The following is a 19,936-nucleotide window of genomic DNA, read 5'->3' as shown; positions in this document are numbered from 1 at the left end:
CAAAAAATATGATTGTCGACGCTACACGGGCGTGTGGCTGCCCGTGTTATAGTCCGTGTGATCGAATGTGGGCATATGATCGATGAGGCTGGCCATTTGCGAATCATAGGCCGGGCCGAATTAGGTTGTGTGGGCCACACGGATGCGTATGCCCCATACAAGTTAACCACACGAGCATGTGAGAATATTGGGCTAGACCGTGTAAACTACACGGCTAAGGCCATTTTAGGCTATGTGGGCCTATTTGGGCTTGCAACATGGGCTTATGGGCCCATTTTCACTGTTTGACTGCTAAGGTTGCACGGATTGCCTAAGTCGACTGTGAACCTACTTTACGGTCAGTAAGTTTACTTAGACCCCTATTTGACTGAAATGATTAAAAGACGGTTATATGCCTATATGAGATAGATATGTATGTCTGTATGTTAAGCATGCTAAATACCCTATACTGATTATTACATGATGCCATGACATGTCTTTATGATACATTGCATTGGGTGGGGGTGATTTTGATTGAATGAAGTGTACTGGAAGGCTTCGAGCCTAATTTACTAGCAGCTCAGCTGTAAAATTACTGTCTAGTGCCGCGTTCGGTACTTTTTAGAGTGTAGGGATGGGTGGGTTGATTATATCCCCACATAGAGTGTAAGGTTGGACAGAGATGGAGTGTATAGGCTGGATGGGTAGGACCAGTATACTGTATAATCTGTTACTGTACTGATTATTGTTACTTTAATAAGCCAAGGCCCAAACACATGATTACTTGTGTGCTGAGATGGGCTAAAACCAAAACTGGTATTGTCTCTGACACTGAAAAGGGCTTAGGCCCAGACTGTGATTGCTTTTTGTCTGTTTACTTTATATGGGATTACACACTGAGTTATTTCTTTTTGTCTGTTTGCTTTATATGGGATTACACATTGAGTTTTCGTAAACTCACCCTTCTGATTTGACTGTACAGGTAATCCCCAAACATAGGCGGATCGATGCGACGGAGGACTCAGCGGTGGCCACACGACCTATTTAATTCGACTTAGTACTTAATTATAATTTTGATTTTATTTTGGGGGTATTTTACTGTAATAATGGCCTCTTTGGATTTTTATTTTAAATTTGGGATTTATATTGTTTTCGTTTATAACTGTTAGTGATAGGAATAATCGAGTTTTCAAAATGAATCAAACGTTTTAACAAAATATACACAAACACGCAAACTGTCTTAAAAGCTCCGCATAGATTAAACGTTTTGAAAATTTTCGACTAATTAATTAACACAACTTTAGACTTAATAAGAAATTCTTAAAAGTTTCTAAGTGGAAATTGTTTTAAGCAAAGTTACGATTTTCCAACACAACCTACGGTTTTCAAACACACTACCATGTGACATCGCCAGATTCAGTCATATCGTCCAAACTGAGTTTGGGGTGTTACATCCATATTATGCTTCTGGTTTTATTAAAAACATTGATTTAACATATTTTAATAACATAGATATGAGCAATATAGTAAAATACTTAACCAAAGGTAGGGGTGAATGGAAACACTAACCAAACTCTGATGTTCCAACTCCCTTTAATCAAGCTATTATGTTTCCAATTGAAAAAAAATATGGATTCAATTTTTGTGTACACAAATCGCACCTGCTCTAAATGTTTCTAATGTCAATACTTTCCAAATTGTTCTTTTGTATGCCATTTTACAGAAAAAATAAATATGTATCAAGAGATGGATATACCATTACATGAAGTGGTGCATAAGTGGTCAGAAAGTTGGGTCTTCTTCCCTCACTTAGTGACAACATTATGAAAAAAGGCGAGAGTTCCAATGGCAGAAAACGAGCAATTCATGTGGCTGACAAAAAGTCTGACTGGAGACTCAATATATACACAACACATCAAGTTTAAAAAAAAATAAAAGATTAAAACCAATGTCAAAAATACAAAATGGATCTGCCTGTATCATTAAAAAGAAAATCGACATCAAAGGTGTGAAGAGAGTCCGAAGGAAGTGATATCCCAAACCTAGAGTGGGTGATATGATAAATGTTAGAGATGTGACCGATTGGATAGGAATTTGCAAGGAAAAATGGTATGCAAATACCAAATTTGCCTCTAAATATATACGACCCAATGCAACCTTACCAACAACCTAAATAGAACGAGAAAGAAGAGAAATAAAATAGAGATGAGGAAATGAATGACAACGAGGAGGTAATGGAGGACGACATGGAACAAGATTTCCCGAATGATGATGACTACGAGGCAACATTCCAACCACAAATAGCCTTGACCAGAGGTTCAGTCATCCAAAGCCCAACACAACAAGCGCACTCATCGGGTGGAGGCTCATTTTGAGCACATGTATTGATAAAAAGGAAAGCTCCAATAGAGGGGTGGCAACCACCGAATTTTGATAATCAAACTCTTTTTTTTTTTTTTGGAAAACTATAAACAATTAACTTAGATGCTTTTAAATTTTTGCTTTAGATTAAGAGTATGTTAATAATAATATGTATGTTGTCATAATTTTTCTATGCAGAAACCCTACATGAGGAGAGCACTACAATTGGGACCACAAACAAGAAAGAAAAGAGAAACATGAAATATGACTACAACAATTTTAATGAAAAACGGGTAACTTCTTTCTTTATATATTAGGGTTGAACATTAGGGGCAATGTGCTATCTAAAGTGTAGGGGGTAATGACCTACCATCAAATATAGTAGTTAATTCAGTTTATTGTTGCATTTAAAAAGCTTGTTTTCTAGGCAATTTAGTATTTATTATTACATATTCGGTAGTTAGCAACTAAGTAGTAAAAGTTAACAAAATAAGTGTTTTGACACATTTTTTAGTGTTGATGACCTATGAGGCCGACACGGGCCTTAGGTAGGTTTAATTTGTGTATTTAAGTGTGCAAGAGGCTTAATTTTAGGCCCAATTCATGTAGGAACTGGGGACAAGTGTTGCACAAGCTTCTTGCGCCATAAAAGCATGATAAAAATGTCCAAATCCACAAAATGCCTTGTGTGGTGCGACACGCAAAGTCTATTGTGTGACACACACCCTATGTGAGCCATAACAATTTATGTGGAGCCATATCCTTAACGTGGATCGCAAGTAAAGTGATGTGAGCAGCCATATCATGCAAGAAATCGAAGATATCGTTTGATATTGAGAATTTATTAGTATCAGGGGCATATTGGGCATAAAGTGCCGATTTTTTAGTTTATAGATAAGAGGCTTCTGTACACAAATTCGGGCATCCGTCCATCAAACACAATTTTACAATTCAATTTTCTTTTCTTAACTTTTCTATTCCGAAGTGAAGATAATTGCGAGCGGAAATTCTCCATATTTGCGCTTCAATATATATTCATAAGCATTCTCTTATCTATTCTCTTCTATTCATTTATTTATCTTTCATTAATCTGGCCAATTAATCTTTGCATAAATATTAAAATAGATTATTGTGCTTTGTTTATACCTTTAATGATTCGATTAATAAACTATTTATTTGATAAGTGATTATTTATTAAAATTGATTATTTATTGAAATTGATTATTTATTCAAGTACGTTTAGAATATTAGGGACTGATGCCTCTAATATAATATCGAGACAGGTGAGACCGAAAGGGTATCTTTTCATGTATAACTTGTGTCGAGTGGAGAGCCTAGGAGGGTATCTATATGCCTAGGAAGAGACTGGAAGGGTGACTTAGCTAGTAATCGTTAGTGAAGATGAACTAGGAGGGTAGTCTTAGCTAAAGGTGATAAATAACTTAATCAAGGATAATTAATTATTTAATTAGATAGTTAGGGATTTAATCGATCATGGGCTAGAGGCTCGCATTGTCGACACTAGGAATAGGAAAGTTCATTAGGTTAATTTAGTTTAGTTAATTTAATTAGTTTAATTAAAATATTAATTTGTATTGCACTACTAATTCGTGACTCAATTAGATTAGTAATTATTTTCTGTAATTCATTTAATAACGATTTCTCCAACATGCAATCCCTTGGGTACGATCCTCGGAATACTTACCTGTAACAGCCCGTTTTCAGTGAAATCAAAACAGTGGTTTTGAGACCACAATTCTAATGAGTAAATTATTATTTAATTATTATTTTAATGTCTATGGGATTATAGTAAGTTCGTATTAAAATTTCGTTTAGAAATTTTGATTTTGCTATACTAATTAAGTAAATTATTATGTTGTCAAATTTTCATTAAAATTTCATTAAAAATTTTGTTAAGAAAATTTCGTATTATTTTAATGTCTATATTTGATTGACTAATTAAGTAAATTATTATTTTATTATTATTATTTTAATGTCTATAGGATTATTTTAATGTACATGGCATAGTTTTATTGAAATTTTGTTAGTTTTTAAAGGTTAATAAGGTAAATAGGTAAATAAACTTAAAACTAAAAGAAATTAAACAATGTATCATCTTTTATTTCTTAACCCTAAGCTGATTTTTAGTGAAGAAAACCTCCATGGATGTGTGCTTGGTTCGGGTAGCATATTTCTTTGTATGGTATGTGATTTCAACCCCGTTTTTAATGATTTTTATGTTTTTGAGTTTATTTTAGCTTAATCTACCTTGCTCGGGGGTCAATTCGTAAAATTGTTAAATGTTGATGGTTATGCCATGAATGTTCTTGAATGATTTTTTTATATTAATTGATAGATTATGAAACCTTGTTTGGAAATAAACATGTTTTGTTAAATGATTTTTGATGAAAATAGAATTTGGGGATTAAATTGTTAAATGTGAAATGATGGTAAATATGAGTTGTTCCAAAGCCCTTTGCATATATGGTTAACATGGATTTGGATTAAAATGGTTATTTTTAGAATTACGAGCTTAAGGGCTAAATTGTGAAAAGTTAAAATGTTAGGGACAAATTGGTAACTTTGCATAAATATGAATTATGATTTGAATTGAATTCTAGAAGTACTTAGTCGAATAAAAATATTTATTTAGATCAAGATAAATCACGTACGGACCTAGATCAAGGAAAAACAAAAGCTTTGGATTAGCTCGATTGAACTACGACACCCCTAATTGTTGAGGTAAGTTCGTTTGAACGATTATCATGTATATGTTATTTAAATTGATTGTTATTATGTTATTCATATTGTAAATGGATAGATATATGGAAATATCAATGTTATGATGAACTGACAGATATTGAGTCCTAGTTGAACCTTAGGAATTCTTAGGATACAAATGACATGTCATTAGGGATTTCATGTTTCGGGTGCTGGTCTTGAATGTCCTATCGATGGCTGAGGTCCTACATTTGTTATGGATACTCCATAGATCATGTGAGTAGCATCATGTAGCTTACATTCTAACCCATAGCTCATTTGAGTAGACCCATTTCACAGCTCGTGTGAGCAATGATGTAAAAGAAAGGTCACAGTTATATGTATAGGCACACTTTGTGTGAACTTTCTTGAGTATTCGATGTAATTCTAAATGGTTCAACGGGCAAGAAAAGGGAAGGTAAAGGTAAGTGTTCAAATGGAATGTATTATGAACTTATGAAAATGATTGATGAAATAAATGATGTTGTATACATATGGAAAATTACTTATCTTATAAATCATTTCATTCATGGTATGGATGAACATGCTAAGTTGTGAGTTGGTGATGTGATTTAGGCTTACACTAAGTTTATGGCATTGGTAATGGTTTGTACTAATCCCATGAATTGTATTATAGAAACGGTAAGTTACGTTTTAAGTTTATACGAGCTTACTAAGCAACAATTGCTTATGTAGTTTCTTTTATTTGTCTTATAGATCATCAGAAGCACGATTTGGTTGGAAACTCGTTAAAGATCTATCATACTATCCAAAAATCTTTTCGATAGTTTTTGAACACTTTGGCCAATGGTTTATAATGGCATGTATAGGATGGTTTGTAATGGTATTTTGGTGAGACATTTGTTTGTGTTTTTGCATGTGTAAGTTTTGAAAGCTAACTTGTTTGGTACCACTTGATGCCTTGTCAAATTGTGTCATTTTGGTTACCTTACTATGCATGTTTATATGGATCTTTATGGTATGTTTGAATTGGTATGATAGACATCAAGTTTGTGGCATGTTTTGGTAAGTTTTTAACTAGGATGTGATGCTTGAAATGTGGTAGCATTGACATGTTAGGTAGGTGTTGTTGGTATACATTTGAGGTGCCTTTGAATGACATATTGGTTGGTTGAATTAGGGTCTTGGGAATGGCTTATATATGTGTGTTTAGATGAGTTTTTTGTGCTTTGAAAGTGTGCATTATTAATCTAAATGTTTAAGCATGACATGGTTTTGAAATGACTTGATTTTAAGAAAATTTGAGTCCACACGACTTGAGACACGGGCGTGTGGCTCAGCCCTGTGAGGCACACGGGCATGTGGGGCACCTTAGAGAGTTACAAGGCCTGGCACACAGGCGTGTGACACGGCCGTGTGACCCTACTCAAAGATTTACACGGATGAGGACACGGGTTTGAAGGTTACACGGCTTGAGGCACGGGCATTTGTCACAGCCGTGTGAGGCACATGGCTTGGCCACATAGCCGTGTTACTCCTGTTTTGCAAAATTTGCATATTTTTCCTAAACTTTTCAAATTGTTTCCATTTGGTCCCAATTTGCTTCTAAGATATTTTTTGGGGCCTCGAGGGCTCGGTTTAGAGACAATATACATGTATGTGAATGGTTTATGATATGTTTAAGTCATTGAACGATATTATGATGCATGGTTTTTGGTTGATCGATAATACTCTGTAACCTTAATCCGGTGACAGATACGGGTTAAGGGTGTTACATTACCAGTGTTTCATAGTAAAGTTTACTATATTACAAATTGGCTCGTATGTTTACGGACATTGCTGACTTAATTTAATATATTTTTGGTTTGATATTTATACTATAAACGAAAACACGTTTATAGACAGTCAAGTAACATAGGAAATTTATGCTTTTATTTTAAATTTTTTCTGGTGTATTTTAATTAATTTTTATTGTTTGATGTGTGCTTGAGCTTGTAGAAATACAAGTGTCTGGTTAGGAGTATGCATATAGGTTGGTTGTGTTCGCTAAAAATTTGATATGATAGTAAGTTATTTTAAAGTATCAATTGTTAGACTAATTAGTTCTATATATTACACTGTAAATAAGAATGGCGTATTTGATTGTACCAAATGATAGAGGAAAATATAAGGAAACAAGCATGCTAGTATGGGAAATAGATTATTAGAGTTGCAATTACTTAGTAGATTAAATTCATGAATATTTAAGTACTTAGGGATGACCTAAGACATTGTTTGGTATAAACAGAGAGCCAAAAAGCTAACCTATTTATCGTCGTTTAGTACCTGTATTTGAGCTAAAAATCACTTCTTGAGGAACCTTCATACAAAACCCTGAGCCAAAACATAAATTGTACTTAACATTTTTCTTTGGTACTTGAAAAGCATGAACTAAGACGTCGGGCCATACATATTGAGGATTAGGTAGATCATAACAATGGTTTTGAAAAATCAGAGTGAAATAGGAAGAAAATTGTGATATAGTAATTATAGGTCAAGAAAAAGTTTGCAAACAATGAAAAATTCAGAAAAAGTCAAAACGAGATGAGTACGTAAAAAACAAAACAAAAGCATTTTGAGTGAGAAAGAGCCAAAAGTCAAGTGAAGCCAAAAGTTAAGTGACAAAAACAATAAGTCACAAAGTTAGAAAAAATCAGTCATTAGTGCACCAAAACTCGTTAAGCTGACCATTTTTGCTATTATTATGTTGTAACTTCCTATATAAAGAGATAAGGAAGGTGAGAGAAGTAGATATAAGGCGGTGAGCGGGAAAATGATATTAAAAGGGGTGAATAGGGTACAATAAGATGTGCCAAACAAATTTTGTGTTTAAACCATTTTGAAGTGCCATGTGCTTGAAATCGATACCAACCATAATCCTCAGAACGTTACAAGCTGTAAAGTCCTATGCGACTTAGGTAAATCTATTCATGGATAGACATTGTATTAAGTGTGGGTAATAATAGTTGTCTATATTCTGCTAGCATAATTGAAGTCCTTATGTAATTTTCTTGATGGATCAATGTATGTGATAATATTTTTTGCCTATATGCTTTGTGATGTACTGAACTTAGGTGTTTGAAATTAATAATGGTAAGTCATTTATATATCATGTTAGAATTACATGTACTTATGATTAAACCTATTTGCTTTGCTCCCAAACTATTTCTTGTATCAAACTTGCTTAAGGGTCATCATTTGTTCTGTGTTCTCTTTTTGCATCTATGTTTTTCTTGAGGACAAGTAATGACTTAAGTGTGGGGGAGTTCAATCTACTGCAATTTGTTGTAGTAAATTAAACCTCTTTCTATACTTCATGATCTTGTTGGAGAGCAATTTAGTTATGTTTTCACCTAATTTCTATCTTTAGTACTTAGGGAATAAAATGAGTAATTTAGGTGTCTCTATGACCAATAGGGCCAAATTAGGCCTAAAGGTAGACTGACATGTTTGGTGAGTGTTGAGGACATCACTTTATGTAACACCCATGCTTGACTTGATCGTCGGATTCTGGTATGGAGCGCCATGAGTCAAAACCATTGAAAGCACTAAACATTTCCTTTTAAAACCAACTTTCCAATTTGGCGGGGTACCCATATACTAGACAGTGTTCTGTTAATTTAAAAATATATATGATTGAAGACAAAATTACAATGGTACCACGCTACTTTAAAAGAATAACGATACAAGTAAATAGCCTTTGTGAACAACTTAGAAAATATCCATAAGTTCGAACGAAAGTTTCCTTTCGAGTTACTACACAAGCTATATTTTAAAACTCAAGTAAATTTAGCCTGATAACACGTTAAACCACAATTAATAATAAGCCAACAAGGCTACCAATAAACATTTAAAAGTATAAAATATCATTTTCAAATTATAGTTTGATGACTTTTAAATGGAGGCAACTAAAAATCGTCCTAATACCCCAACAAATACATGTTACCCACTGTAAACTGAAAAATATATAGGATTTTTCCTATATAATTCATCACCTTTTACTTAAATTTGTTGTTAAAACTAAGTAATTGTTTAATAAATTAATAAAATATGCGAAAATATGAAATTAGGACATAGAAATTATTAAAATGTGATTTTATACTTCATTATATAGTTTTCATGCATAAAACGGTTTATTTTATGTTAATTTGAGCATATTATATTTTTAAACTATAAAGTGGGCCATGCATGATTAAATTAAATAATAAAATATAAAGTTATATTTACTAATACATTTTTAATATTTCATTAATAAATTGGGTTTTAATTAACTAAATAAATTGATTAATTAAAGTGGTTAAATTATAATATTTGGTCCTCTAAACTATCAACTATTTTTGGACAGGGTTGAGAGTTTTCTTCTAATTACAAAACCGTCCAAATTGGGGACCAAGTCAACCCAATTTTTGGCTGCACATGGATGTCATAAACCATTTTTTGGTTTAATTATACAAAGTCCTTGAAAAGTTAAAGAAATTGGAGATTTTCCCAAAGATTTGTTGATGACTGAGTCTTAGTCCTTAGTTGTTGTGGCACTCAAATTGACCAAAAATTAAGGAAAAATCAGCCACCTTTCCTCAATTCATGGCCAGCCACTCTTGGAGGAAGTTTCAAAGGATGGACACTCCTATTTTTAGCAAACTAGCTCCCTTACCTCACCTATAAATAAGAGCTCATTTCTCACTTTTTCAATCATCCCTCATCCCATCATCTCTCACACATTCATCATTCTCTCAAATCTTTTAGCTATCTTTCCCCTTCATCATCCTTGCATAAGGATTTTAGCAATTAAGCATCTTAAATAACCCTTGGTCGGCCACCTTGGAGATCCACCAGCAAAGGAGAAACGCAAAGAAGCGAAGGAGCCTCGTCAGTCAGAGTCTTGGGTGACAACCACTCTGAATTGGGTTTAATCTTTCTTTTCTTTAAATTTAATTTAAAGATGTTTGCTATGTGTTCTTTGTTATTGTTTACAACAATGATAGCTTAATTTTATTTAAGCTAGGATGATTATTTTGATTAAATAATATTTATTTGATTCATGCTTATAATGTTTGTGCCTCAGTCGATCATATTTTCAATTAAAATGAAGTCTGTATTTCGTTCATACATGATTGAAATGCACCTGAATTAGCTGACCGATCCTAACTAGACGAGGGCTAATGAACGAATAATTGAAATGTGCATGCTCAATTTAGATCCTAACCCGATTGATTTGTAGGTTGCATAACAACTCTAACCAAGCTCTGTTATCTACATAGTTTTTAGATTTGTGTGATTAAATTGTTTCAAACCTAACACGTCCCTTTTACCTCACACGAATGCTAAGAAACCTTTAGTAAATAAAGATCAGTAAAATGCGTATTTACTAAGTAAAGGATTCCAAAATGACCCAATGTGGTTTCCAAACTCATGAAAGATCGAGTTGCCATGGAATGTTTTTTCGAATGTTATTAAGCATGATGATAATAAATTGAGTTTAATTAAAGTAATTGTCCTAGTTTATTTATGTTATAATTGTTGCAAATTGTGTTTAATTTTACTAAAATCTATTCCATTTATATAGTTTGCAGACTTAGGATAATTTGCATTAGGGATCATTGCATTAATATATTTTAATTACCACTTCTCAACTATATTGTGTTGTCATTTACCAAATTGTTAATATAATTTTACAAATTAAGTGACTTAGCACAAATACAATCCTTGTGGGGACGATAACTCAATACTTACTTATTACTTGATAACGACTGTGTACACTTGTACAAATCCTAGCGTTACACCCATGAGAAACAAAGAAGGCTCACAAATGAGCCATTGATGTGGTTAGTTCCTTACTATCACAGCGCTCAACCTAAGAACTTAAAAGAAAAAGAAACTAGGTAAGTTCGAAAGAACTTAGTGAGTCCTCGGGAAATGAATTCCACTCTAAATACCTGCAAACATTAAAAGGTTGGACTCAAAATAATACACTAGTATGTCATACTTGGTGGATACAACTCTCTTTGATCTGAAGTATCCATTGGCAGATACTACTGCAATCAGACTCAACTTATTGGTAGACACTAACTGTTTTGGAATATGGCTTATGATAGACACAGGCACAACTATTCAGCATGTACGCCACTTGCGCGGAATACCCTTTATAACTGTTAGGCTTACTATTTATATTTCATGTAATATGCACTCTTTATTTACACATATGCACCCTTTTTCCAACATACTCCTTTCCTTGTATTAGGTTCTGATCCTAGTTCAAAAGATCCATTTTTCATGTATCTTCATAGCGCTCATCAGAGATATTTACCAACCATCACCTTTGTTTCCCCTAACGTTCCTCCTTGTTTTCGAACACACCCATTTCCCCCTGTAAGGTCAGGTTTTTACTAGTCATGATTTACACCAGAGTGTATATTAGAGGCAAAACATATTATCTTGTGTCTTTTTATTCTTATCATACACGACATTCTTCTGTTGCCTCCTTACACCAGTCCAGACACGGAGCTTGTGCAGCAAGGAAGGAGTACTTATGTCACGTATATACTTGATTTCTGGGTCTGTTTAATAGTTTATATCCTTGCATGCACTGACTCTTTATACGCATTTCTTTATGCATGAGCAGTAGAGCCAAAAGACAAATCCATTTACCTAGTTATACAATGATAAAGGTTAAATGAAACAACATAGATATCAGACTCAAGGTATGAAGGAACTCACCAGATGTCTTTACCAACCGACAACAAGGATAAAAGCTATTTTAAGCTTAACGAACAACACATTCATTAACAATGAAGAACTCTTTTGGTTTTCTTCGTTTATAACAAAGACTAGTAGAGAAGATAAAACAAAAGTCTTCTCTCCGCTACCAGGCTACCCTATTTATAGAAAACTCACATCCAAATCCCACTCAGAATTAACTCTAATCATTACTCATTCTCACACGCTTCCACTAATTAATCACATCTTACGAAGCTCTCCATGTGTCCTACTTATTAACATGTTACCTCTACTAGGATACCAGATGATTTAAACGTGTCCCACTAACTACCACCCTTACATTAACAATGACACAAGAACACGGATGGCAGACTTTTTAGCAGGAAAGTCCACCTAATAAGGTTCTCGCCACAACTAAGAACTCACCACATCACGTATTGGAATTCCACAGTATTGGTGAAGTTCTACGAAGTACTTAGCCACGAAGTTACCAAGTTTATCTAGTTTAAGTCTTGCGACTTAAGCAGTCTTTGTTACTGTAGTCTTAGAAATTGAACCAACTCGCCAAACAAGGGTGTGACACTTTAAGGCAGAAAGACAGTGGACTAATCCTAATGTTGCAACACTGAGCTTGGATGTCTCACCATAGCAACTAGAAAACACAATGAGAAAGTTTCTGAAGATTTCGCAACACAGACCATAGGGTGTTGCAACACAACCCTGAAGACACGCCCAAAGAAACAATCTTCCATCAGTGTCGCGACACCGGCAAGAAGTGGCCAATTAATGAAGCAATGGTGTTTTTGTTCGTACAAAACAAATTTGTGCCATCCCCTCCAATAACACTCATTTTCTATCCTCCCATGTTCAATCCTAAATTTGCACCAACTTGTCTCATAATATCAACATTTCTAAAAAGGCTTTGTATGTCATTTTTCCCACGCTCGTCCCTACCGAATGTGTGAAAAATTAAAACATCGATAATGGCAATGTATCACAAAGAAAAAAAGAAAAATAGAACACACAGAATTTTTATGTGGAAACCCTTTCGGGAAAAAACCACGGGCAAAGGAGAAGAAAATCCATTATGTTGAATTCTAATGAATCCAAGAGGAGAGACTATTACATCTATTTATAGGTTTAAAACCTTATTCTAATCAAAGTCAAATAGAAGTAATACAGTAAGGTTAAAACACCTTATCTAATCAATATTAAATAAAAGAAGTAAACTTCTATACAGATCCCACTTGTACAGCCTGTACCATACCGCAGGGGGCTCCGACCCCAACACCCTCGGTTGCGACCCCGATCTAGTATTTTTCTCATTGGGGATCTACGATGGGTTGCGGCCTTCGCCCTCGTAGATCCCTCTATCTTGCCACTTGTATTTATTTTAACAAGAATTTAGGTCACACAACTTCTAACAGAATGAATTTCCCAAATCACTAAATCACGGACCTTCCCCTCTTCATGTAACCAACAACTTGAAACCACCATTATTCATTTTGGAACTACTTTAATTGAAACATCCTATTCAAAAGCCATTTCTTCTTCTCCGTGAACAATCCTGATTTGGAAAAATCTCTCCGAATGTCTCAATCGTCTACACAAGAAACAAAACACTGATAATATTTCATATTGGAACTGATCATTTATGTAGCTTTTGTTACCCAAAAAAATCTTTTTTTTCTCTTCAATAGATTCCTTACATCAATCTGTACCCTGATTCTCATGTAGTTTCGATATCCCATATTTATGGACTAAGCGTCATAATCTAAAAATTTCCCTAGGAAATCTCCAAACTGCTTTGCCATCCCTTAAACATTAAACCTACCGGAAGATCATGAACCTGGATCCAAAAATCCATAAAAAAACGATATAGACAACGAATCTTCCCCCACCTTTAATATGTGGAAAATAAACAAATCATTATTAAATGTCCAAAGGCTTCATTCTAAAAATCTATCCATGTCTCTCTCATAATAGAGCTTAAAAAAAGCAATCTTTCCCCAAGATCTCTAATCGTTACTGTAACAACCCATTTTTTAGTGGTGTCGAAAACAGTAGTTCGGGGCCACAAATTTGACGAGTGGATTCGTAAATATTGTTATTTAATATTTATGAGTCAAATATAGTATTATAATAAATTTTGATTTGATCATTTATGTTATTTAAACAAATAATTTGATTCAAGTGGTAAATTCTTAAAGTCAAGCAGTTTTAGAAAAAGAGGTATCGGGACCTCGTTTTTATAAACTGAGCTCGTAACTATTTTACTAAATATTTTAGAAGTGTTATTCAAGTCATATTAAAATTTGGTTAAGAAATTATAATGTTTAGATAGTTAATTAAAGAAAAATGACTAAATTGTAAAAGTCAGAAAAGTTAATCGCTATAGACTTATTAAATGGGTGAAAAAGCATAAAGTAGGGGCCTTAAGTAGTAATTTTACCAAATTTAACTATAGTGGATGATCATGGCTTGGCATTTGATGAAATTATCTTTAATTTTAAAGGTTAATTTGGTAATTAGGTAAATTAAAAATAAAATAAAAGATGATAAGTGAAATATCATCATCTTCAACCTATTTGTTTTTGTTTGCAAAACCGAATAAAGCCATAGCTAGGGTGAGCTTTCGGCCAAATTTGATTTTCATTGCATGTTCAAGAGATGCTACTATTGGATTTAAATTGAGGAAAAAGCTAAATTTTTGAACTAGTTGTTGACTCCGTTTTAGTAACCGTTTTAGTCGAGGTAAGTTCGTAGTCCTTGAACTCTACTTACTTATTTTAAATAATTTAATTATGACTTTGATATCTTAATTATATTTATGATTATGCAAATGGTTGAATTATGAAATGTAAAACATTGTCAATTTATTCGACTAGTGCTGGGCACATATTTGATATCGTCAGTTTATTCGACTAGCGCTAAGCACAAAACATTGTCAGTTTACCCGACTAGTGCTGGGCATACATTTGATATCGTTGGTTTATCCAACTAGCTCTGGGCGCAAAACATTTCCGGTTTATCCGACTAGTATAGGGCACACCTATCGTCGATTTATCCAACTAACGCTAGGTGTAAAACTGTATTACGGTTTATCCGTCAGGCACCGGGTGCCAATAATAGATTGATCCATGTTGACGATGGATAAAAGATTCATTGAAGAAGGTTAGGTACCTATATTTGATTGTTGACTTAGTATCCAACGATAATCCCGAACTCAATATTGGTGATGTTCTCTTTTATGTATTGGCATGTACCTAGGATGTTAATGTCTTGAGAAGTGGTCATTTTGGTGTATAGTTGATCTTAAAGAAGGTGACATGTATTGAATGTTGTTATGTAAACTTTTGAATTATGTTTTGTTCTAATACAAATGCTTGTATATAGATTATGGATGAGCATATGTTTGCCTTACGAGTTTAACTCTTTGGATGTGTATTTTTTTAAGTAGCTTGGATTGTTGTATGGTTTAATGTGGTAAATAAGATTGATGCCTATTGATTTTTAGGTGTATATATGGGTGTTTTAGTTGAAGACTTTGCATATTATTACATGTATGAAATGTGATGTCAATGAGGGCACATTGGTTGGTCATTTAGCTTGTTATATTTTGGCATGTTTTGACTTGTTTGAGGTGTACTTGGTGATATTTTATGGTTGGTTAGGGGTTTGGATTGATGGCAAACTTAGGTGTAAATTTTACCTTGTTTTTGAAGCAAATTGTGGTACACACGGCCTGGGACACGGGCTGCCACACAACTGTATGTCACACATGGCCTATTCACACGGTTGTGTGTCTTTTTGTCTTTAGGTGCAGGTTTCACACGGTTTGGCACACGGCCCGCGACATGGTCGTGTATCTTGAAACAGTTTGTCACACGGTCTGAGACACGGCCAATGACATGGACGTGTTACCTTAATTCAAATATACACACGGGCTGGGACACCCCCGTGTGCCCAGACTTCGAATGTCCACACGGTCTGCGCTGTACCACATGACCGTGTGACCCCTATTTCCAAAATTTTAAACTTTTTCCTATTTTTTTTGTTTTGTTTCAAATTGACCCCAGAATGTTCCCAAGCTATATTTAGGGCCCTGTAAACTCAGTTTAAGGCCTGTAAGTGTATGTTTGTTATAAATGGAATGTGATTTGATTATTTATAATTCTAATTGTATATTTTTTTCAAGTGATGTAAATATTTAAAATTTTATTGTAATACTCCGTGACCCAAATCCAGCAATGGAGACGGGTGAGGGGTGTTACAGTTACTCCCCCAAGGGGGGCCATAAATTAGCTAAGGTTGTACGCATAGTTTGGAATTGAACTACACTTGTAGTCAGGAAACTGCCCACTACACAGATTTTCCCCGTCCTCCTTCGATCTTTCTTTCAAATCGATCTGCCAAGTTTCATCTTCCCCACCAGTAACAGATAATGCCGCCATTTTTTCCTCCATTTTACTATCGCCGCCACCAATCCTATCCTTGCACCCTTCGCTGCACAAAAGAACTGATAAATAAAGAAACCCACTATGTAACGCCCCAAAATTAGTATACATGATTTGTTAGATCTTGTCATAAATTAGTATATGTTTCAGTGGTTAAGTGCCTTAATTGTGGGTTTGAGGTCCTTGGTTATAGTCACATTCTTTTGGGAAAATTCAATTATTTTTGTTCCTAGACCTATTTCTGTTTATCCGGCTTGAGTGTTATTTTCGATCAATCTATAACAGAATAAGCCTACTGGTTCAATGGTAAGGTGTTAGCTTACCCTTGGGTCTTATGTTAGAATCCCTATGTGAGCTTGTTGGCAATATTTTTTCTATTTTTGTTTAAGTAGATTATGGGGTAATTCAGGTCTAATCGAACCCTGTCTGGGGAAAATCTGATAAGTTATTAGAATGTTGAGTTAGTTGGGAACTGGTTTTTGTTTAAAATATATTATTATTTTATTTTTATTTCTTTATCCCAAATTCCCATCAATCCCACGTTTCCCATCTTTCCTTATTTTCTTTTTCATTCATTATTTACACCATTGCCAGTATAGAAATTGGAAAATTTCAATCTCTCATTTTTGCTCTTTTCTTTAATATTTTTTCTTTATCTCTTTTGGTCTTGGATTTCTCTTCATTTGGTTTTATTTTGTTCCTTCGTTTGGCTTCATCGACTTCATTCTTGGTAGGTAAGGCTACTTGTTAGTTCTCTAATCACGTGTTGTGGGTGTTCGTTTGGTTTAGGGGTTTTGGGTTGCAAAGTGGTATTGTTAAATTTGTATTATGTGTTGACTAATTAATCCGTTGTGTTTAGGGAAGGATTGAGAGGGGTTGGGTGTTCCTCCAACGGTCTAAGTGGTGTGTAGTTGTCGTTCTTTTGACGGTAAGCGATCGAACATGTTTTTGGTAGTGGTGTATAAGATTATTGTGTTCAAATCTTGATTAATATGGTGTCTTGTTTTTGGAATTGACTATATTAAATATCGTATTTAGGTTCTGAAAGTCTCGTGGATGTTTACGCATCAAAATCGAACCAGGTGTATAACAAAAAACACGAAAAAGTAATGAATAGTGAAAGCTAAATATCTTCACAGTCGACACCACACGGCCGTGTACCAGGTCGTGTGGTAAGTCGTGTATGACATATGGTCGTGTGATAGGTCGTGTGCTAGATTCTGTGAGACACACGGTCTAGGCTATTTGGGCCGTGTGGGCCCAAAATTTTGAATTTTTCCATAGATCCATACGCATCATTCTGATTGATAATTGGCCTTCCGTGGGGTCAGTATGTGATCAAATAGACTGTAAAATATGAAAACTAGTCATCTACTAGTATAAATTCTGATATATGTTCGTATATTTGAGACGTCATATGATAAGTAAACCTTATGATAGGCTATAAGTAGCCCGAAAATGCTATATATGATTTGTATTTGTTATGTCATGCATGTATAACTGTAGCATGTCTGATTTCTGTTTTGATCTGTATTTGCGTCTGGGATGGGTTATGTTATGTGGAGGAAGTATTTCTATGAGTGGCGATAACTCGCTTATTACACTGGTAGCTTAGCTGCAAATATTTTGAAAGTGTCATATCAACACTAAGTAGTGTGTAGGGTTGGATGGGTGTTTCATACCCCATATGGTGTGTTGGGATGGTCGGAGATGGTGTATATCGGATGGGGGTAGGAAAATACCTCTGTATCTATACTGCTCTATTATGATTCTGTTTATGCTAAATCTGTCTGATATAAATAAATTGTTCAAGTTATTGTTACACACTGAGTTTTGAAAACTCATTTTCTATTTGACTGGTATTTTCAAGTAATCATCAGACTTAGGCGAGTCAGTGCCATGGGAACTCGGTTACAATAAATGTGTTTCGCTTGATTCATTTAAATTTGGGATTTAAGCGTTTTGTAATATTTGGATTGTTTTGGGAATGTTTTAGTTTTGCGGTTTTATTTTTTATTTTTGCATGATACGTTAAAAACGCTTTATCGAAAATGACGATTTCCTGCAAAACAACTGTTTTCGAAAAAATAAACTTGGTTTTTCCAAAACGTAACTATCTAAGAATTTTTGCTGTAAAGTAATCGTTTTTAGGAAATGTAAGTAAACATCATTTTCAACTAAAAAGTTAAGTTAGGTGTGTTTTCTATTAAATTGGGGCTTTAAGTAATAAAATTTACGACATTTTCCAAAGATTTTGAAAACTAAATTTACAACCGTTTTACGTAACGTCTTCAGATTTGACCATAACGTCTAGGCCGGGTTTGGGATGTTACATAAAGTGACTAAAATTATTCTATTAGAAGCAAACTCAACAAAGTTCAATCAATAGTTAAAAACTAAAAAAATTAATAAAAAAAAGGAGGGAATATCAATTTTCGCAATTTTAGTGTGCATACTTTATTATATATATGACTTGACTAATTAAAGACAAGAAACTTTCACCTAAATCATATGTTTTAATTTAATACATCTATTTTTTGGCAATTTTTTTAATTAAAATGGTACACTAAAAAGTTAGTCACTTTAAATAGACATTGTATCTATTTTGGTTACCTCAAATATTTTTTGTTAATTTAGTCATCCAAAAAAATTGATCACTCCACTATTAAATGGTAGCAAAATATTAACGGTGCATTTGTACAAAACAAATTTAGAGTGGTCAAAGTAGGAACAACTCCTATTTAGAGTATGGTGGAGTGACCAATTTGATTAATTTTTATTTTGGATAACCAAATTAACAAAAAAATGAATAACCAAAATAAAACGACCAATATTTAGAATGACTAACGAAATAATTTTCTCTTATCAAAGTTTCGATTAAAATATTAAATCATCATTTCAAACATTGGTATATACATTTGAAATTTAAGGAAAGCTGAAAAACATGTGTGTTTCAATTTTAGTGTATATTGAACTTGGAAGTTTTCTTTATTGAATATTGATTTTTGTTGTTGCATTTAACATTACTTTCTTAACTTGCTTAGTTGTAATTATTGATGATTAGTTATTGATGCAAACTCACTAGCAATGATGATTTATTGCTTAATTATTTTCAATGTTAAAAAAGGTTAAGTTAATGGGTACATATTGAATGGAGCTTATATTGATTAATGATTCATGTTTTCTACTTTGAATATTTTGTTCAACAAATTATTAAAGAGGGGAGATTGTTAAAAAAATATAAAACTGACAATTTGGTGGCAGAGAGAATGCCCATTCCCCTGCCAACAAAATTTGTGTGGAGACAGTTTTCGTATTTAGGTGTTGGCAATTTATTGAACCTTATATTTGGACTATGTTAACTTCATGGAAAATTTTACTTATATTTGGGCCATGCAACTATGCTTTGGGTGTTTTCTTTTTTTAAACATCTTAAGTTAGTATTTTGTTTCTCGTCTTTATTTACATTTCTTAGTTTTACTTGCTACTCTGTTTATTTATATTTGCTCAACTTTTATATTCTTTTCTCCTTATTTTTTAAATGTATACTTCTTTTTTTCCTTATTTTTTAAATGTATACTTCTTTTTATATTACAAGAAAAAGGAGAAGATTAGTAAAATTTGCATATAGATATATTTTTACGAGCTAATAGTTTAAAACA

This window comes from Gossypium raimondii, chromosome 8 (assembly GCF_025698545.1).
Source record: "Gossypium raimondii isolate GPD5lz chromosome 8, ASM2569854v1, whole genome shotgun sequence".
In the NCBI taxonomy this organism is placed as follows: Eukaryota; Viridiplantae; Streptophyta; class Magnoliopsida; order Malvales; family Malvaceae; genus Gossypium; species Gossypium raimondii.
Note: the sequence above shows the minus strand (reverse complement) of the source record.